This window comes from Rhopalosiphum padi, chromosome 3 (genome assembly GCF_020882245.1).
Source record: "Rhopalosiphum padi isolate XX-2018 chromosome 3, ASM2088224v1, whole genome shotgun sequence".
Taxonomy (NCBI): Eukaryota; Metazoa; Arthropoda; class Insecta; order Hemiptera; family Aphididae; genus Rhopalosiphum; species Rhopalosiphum padi.
The window spans coordinates 18,311,855-18,317,892 of record NC_083599.1 but is presented as its reverse complement, the minus strand read 5'-3'; the positions used below and the strand labels follow the sequence as shown (position 1 = coordinate 18,317,892).

At 32.8% G+C, this 6,038-nt stretch overlaps 1 long non-coding RNA gene across 1 annotated transcript; it reads left to right on the top strand.

Moving 5' to 3' along the window:
* The first annotated feature begins 264 nt into the window (after positions 1–264).
* LOC132924211 (uncharacterized) lies at positions 265–1,422 on the top strand. Its single transcript, XR_009661301.1, has 3 exons — positions 265–301; positions 675–731; positions 1,228–1,422. It is a non-coding gene; the product is annotated as an uncharacterized LOC132924211 (long non-coding RNA).
* Positions 1,423–6,038: the final 4,616 nt, after the last annotated feature.

Here is a 6,038-nt window from a genome sequence, read left to right as displayed (position 1 = left end):
ATAATTTTGTTAAATACAATCGTACTTACAACTTTAAATCCTAAGCAACAATTTGCTGAATCATAGCAAAACAGTTAATTAAATTTATTTTAATTTAATTTATTAGAGAATAAAGCTGAATGGAGGACAGGTATTTATAAAAAATTTAAATTAAAGTAATAATAACCTTATGTTTAGTATAATGGCGAATTGATAACATTAGAAATAAAAAAAATATTTAGTTCTAAGCAGTAGGTACATTTATTAAAGTATATTTTCTTTGTTACAGATATCTTTAAGGAGACCGTTGATGGATTTTCAAGTAAGTTTTATTTTAATATAATTTTTTTTGTGTATTGTGTTCTACTACATTTTGATAATCAGTACTGCATTATATAAAATTTAAGGTCTTACATCGATTTTCCTAATATTGGAAAAGTTAATTAATTAAAACTATAAATAAAACACACATTCACCTCGTAAATATATAATATAATATAAATATATATTATATATAATCACTATATTGTAGTGTAGTTCATAAACAAAAAATTGACGTCTATTTTATTGAACATAATAATATTTTTAATAACAAATATTTAATCTAAAAAAAAAATTAAAAATGGAATATAAATAAATGTAATTTCACTATTCAAAGTACGTACCTAATTATTATATATGATGCTTTGTTTTAGAGTTTCAAAGGATGTACTATGATTATCTCAATGATCATTTAAAAAAAAAGAAGGATGGTACGTATTCTTTTGAAAAATAATTGATAATTTTTATTTGTTTACTATTAAATAAAAAAATAATGGTACAATATATCTGTTTATAATTATTAATTTAAAACTGCCTATAATAAATAATTAATAATTAATAATCTCTATGGAAGTATATATAATTATTGTTTTTACGTAAAGTTGGTATATCGTAAATATAATATATTATATGACAAAATATTAATTTGAATTTTCTTAAAAAGTACCCAATGTAATTTTAGTGAAATTTAAGTTTCTGTGACAAGCATGTGATTTAGAAACTCGCCGGAAAAATGTTTCAAAATTATGTTTTTCATAATTGAATAGAAAACTATAAGATATACTTAATGCTTTCAACATTAAAAAAATAAGGTCTACTCAAATCTTATTGGTTAATTTCTAAGTTATTTTTAGCTCAATAACTAAAACATATTAATAATTATAGAGGCTATAAAATTTAATCTTGTTTTTTTATTATTATTTGCAGTAGCAAAAGATTTAGGTATTAGAGAATGGTGTAAAGTTCGATGCAAACCCACCGAACAGTTATTTAAAACATTTAAAATAAAAGAATATAATGTTTTACCACAGAAAATTGTCAATAACTAGTTATATTGTAATTGTATTAATCTATTACCTTTTATTGTATTTTAAAATATATAACATTAAGAAAAAAATTAGTGAATTCAATCCTAGTGTGTATTAAGTATGCTTCAATTATAATAAATGGTTAAAATAAATTATACATTTACTATGAGTATTCAATTCAAATATAATATAATATTTAGAATAGGAATTAAACAATTTTTATAACCATTCATTTATTAAAATAGCTTGTTTTAATTTAAAAAATATAGATTATACACATGTCTTATAACATAACTCGTTTTTTATAAACTTTTAAATAAACTTATACAAAATTAAATGATTAAAATAATACGTCCTTAAAAATAAAAATAAATCCTAGAAACCCACTGGTGTGTATTCAACAACTTTGTTTCTGTAGTGTTAAAATTAAAGTTTTTTGAATAATAATAAAAGAACTGTTTATATATTATAGCCTATTTGATGTGACGTTTATCGGTTCGTTATAATATCTTCACTCTACACATCGTTAGATATAATACTCTACTCTTACAATATTATAAAATATAATATAGCCAACCGTAAAACGATTTTTAAATAGTAATATTATTGTCTTGTGCTTTATAAATAAATATCTTTAAATTAATATCAGTGTTTATAAACGTGAAAAAATACTTTACACTAATATCTATAATATTGTGTATCAACGTATTTCCTTTTAATATCACCAATTAGCAGCTGCATGCAGTTGTATCGCCATTAATGCTAAAGTGTTATAAATCGAATACCCAAATATGATAATATTGATATAATAATATTATGTTAATAAAATATAAAATATAGACATAGAGTATATTATTTTTTCGAACGCGGTCATGTTTCCCGCGACATGAGGAACCTAACCTAACCTAACCGGTTCCCCCAAGATGGTGTGACTGTGAGACGAAAGTTCGCGAAGTTGTCAACGCCGCCGCTTCGTTACGCGTCGCAGCCAACACTACTTACCGGTTGATCGTCGCTTTTCACTTTTTTTCCGGCGTTCGGACTTTGCGGAACCTTTTCCGCCCGTCCGTATTCGTCGTGCCTATTGCACAGTGCAGGGTGCGCATTTTATTTGTGTCACATATCATACAAACCGTGTGGTTTGAGTGCCGGTGGCCCATCGTCATAGATATAATATACGTGAACAGTTATATACGCGCGTGACCCGACGGCAATATTGTACGTCTCTCGCCGTAATCTGTCGGAGTGCCGCCGACGTCCTTACACGTGAAGTCGCTGTCGCATTAGCAGCGTGTAGGACCGCGGTAACAACTCAGCCGCAGTCACCGTTTGTTATATATTTGTTTATAAGAAATATAATTAAATTGATGTATTTCTACTTTGAACATTATACTATTGACTATAAATACTTAGTATTTTATTAATTAGTATTAATTAATTTATTGATTATACTAATGACAGGAAATGGCGTCGGGAAAGTGGCGTCCCCATCGCCCAGGGCACTTTTGTTTAGTTCTCTGCAGTAGCCCTACCCTGATCTTAATTGGTTGGGGTAGTCTGGTCCTCCAGGTCGGGGGTTGGTTGAGCGTAGGGTTAACAACCCTACCCCGTAAAAAGTATACTGTTATGATACCATCACTAAATCAGCCTCGGACACAGAGAAACGGATTACAGACTGGACACGGAAAACGGACAACGGACAACGGAGTTTAAGATAGCGACCTGGAATGTAATGAGTCTTTTTAGAACTGGAGCGTGTCAAAATCTAGTGGAAGTATAAGATGTATATAAAATCAAAGTAGCAGGTATTCAAGAAGTAAGGTGGGCTGGAAAAGGACAGCTAAAAGTAGGAAAGTATATTATATACTTTTCAGGAATGGAAGAGAGACACCAGTTTGGGTGTGGATTTGCCGTACACGAAACCATAGAACCGCACATAAAGGAATTCAACCCTATATCAAAGAGATTAGCGGTATTAAGAATTGACACTAAGCCTATAAATATTTCCTTGATATGCACATATGCACCAACGGAAGCAGCTGATGAGGATATAAAGGACACCTTCTATGAGGACCTGATCCAAGTATATGACAAATTGCCAGGGAATGCAATTAAGATAGTACTGGGCGACTTCAACGCTAAATGTGGAAGAGAAATTCAGTTTTCCCATACGTTAGGGAAAGAAAGTCTTCATGATATAAGCAATGGGAATGGGCTTAGGCTAATATCATTCGCAACAGGAAAATATATGATGATAAGTAGCACAATGTTCCCACATAAAAAAATCTATAAAGGTACACGGAAGTCACCAGATGGCGTTACAATTAACCAGATAGATCTCGTTCTCATCCAAAAAAGGTTCCGCTCATGCATTAGAGACGTACGTAGTTATAGGGGAGCGGACTGTGATACGGACCATTTTCTAGTCGTAGCGAATTTTAAACTAAAATTACAAAGTCAGAAACGACTGGAGAGCAAAAATAATGTACCGTATAATTTGGAGCTCTTGAAGGATGACAAAATACAACAAGAATTTTCAATTAAGATGAGAGAACATGTTGAGAATATTGAAGAAGAGGATATAGAAGAGGAATTGAGTAAGATAAGTAACGCTATTAAAAAAGTTGCAGAACAAGTAATTGGTAGACTAAAAAATGGGAAGAAAAAATGGTATAACGAGAAATGCAGGGAAGCGATAGAGAAACGACGTATGGCTCGGGATAAATACGTAAAATTTAATGACGCGAACACGAAAATTATATATGAAGTAGAGAGAAAAAATTGCAAGGAGTTATACAAAGAGAAAAAAGAAACTTCTTAAATGGTATACTACAGGAAGCTGAAAAAGACCGTTCGAAAGGTAGTATAAGGAACTTCTTTAGAACCATCAGGCAATACAAATCATTCAACCCAAGCTTTAAAGCTATTAAAAATCGTGATGGAGAAATAATTATGGAACCAGAGCTAAAAGCTATAAGGTGGGAAGAATACTTTAAAGAACTATTGATTGTGGAGGTACCAGTAAATCCATTAGTAGGTAAAACCTTCCAAAAAGCCGAACCAATGCTGAATGAAGTAACTCAAGATGAAACTGATAAAGCGATAGCTAGCCTAAAAAACTGGAAGGCACCTGCATACCTGTTCGGACAGCATACCATCAGAGCTAATCAAATATGGGGGCAAACAGCTACATTATGCCATTTTCAAAATATGCCAGAAGATTTGGAGAGATAAACGTGTGCCATCAAGTTGGAACGAAGCGATACTTATACCATTACATAAAAAAGGGGACAAAACAATTTGCGAAAATTACAGAGGTATCTCATTACTAAATTCAGCTTACAAAATATTCTCGAAGATACTGTTGAACCGGCTAGAGCCTTACGTGGAAGAGAACCTAGGAGAATACCAGTGCGGTTTTCGGAAAGGGAGATCAACGATCGAGCAGTTATCAGTAATTGGTCAAATAATTGAGAAAAAATACGAATACAGGCAAAACATTTGGCAGTTATTTATTGACTTCAAGAAAGCCTATGACAGTGTACATTGGGAAAGTCTGTACAATATAATGGATGAAGTTGGAATCCCAAGGAAGTTAATAGGTTTAACCAAAATGTGTATGGAGAATACACAATATCAAATAAGAGTAGACAATACATTGTCGGAAGCATTTGAAGTAAACACTGGCTTAAAACAAGGAGATGCACTGTCTCCAATGTTATTTAATTTAGCGTTGGAGAAAACAATTAGAGAAATGCAGAAAGAGTCAACAGGCATAACAATAGGGGAGCGAAAAATTCAGGTGCTTGGGTTTGTGGACGACGTAAACATTTTGGGAAAGTCGTTAAACGACACCATAAGAGCAGCCCAAGTCTTGGAACAAGCAGCCGGTAAAATAGGATTAAAAATTAATAGGGAAAAAACGAAGATAATGAAATTATTAGAGAATGAAGAGAATACGGGCGATGATGATGAAGCCGTAGTGTTTGAAAAAGTTAACGAGTTTCAGTATTTAGGAATCATGCTGAGTGTCAAAAATAATCGGTCAAGAGAGATCGGAATAAGAATTACAAAGGCTGAAAGGGCAGCATTCCCACTAAGTAAGTTTCTGAAATCCAAATTATTCTCAAAGAAAACAAAGGCAAGGTTGTACACGGCTATAATAAGGCCCACGTTAACCTATGGATGCGAAACCTGGACAACCACTAGTAACACAGAACGGAGACTAAGGACGTTTGAAAATAAAATATGGAGAATAATTTGTGGTCCTGTCTATGATAACAGAACAGGTTTGTGGAGTAGAAAATTCAATCGGGAACTACAGGATGAGTTAGAACTGGCACCAGTCACTAGTTTCATAAGTGGCCAGCGAATACAATGGCTTGGTCACGTAATGCGCAGAAATGAAGAAGAGACGGTTAGAAAGGTGCTGGAATGGAGGCCTACGGGAAAGAGGCCTCGCGGACGGCCTAGGAAAAGATGGTTGGATACAGTAGAAGAAGACCTCAAGAAAATAGGAGTACGGGAGTGGAGGACATCAGTTCAGAACAGGGAAGAATGGAGGCAGATCGTGATGGCGGCAAAAACTCTCCAAAAGTATTAAATGCCAGCAGAAGAAGAAGAAGAATGACAGGAAGTCATTACGGTCGGTATCATATATTTAATTTATATTGTAATAATAAGATGTCCCATACGCATCAACTATATTTA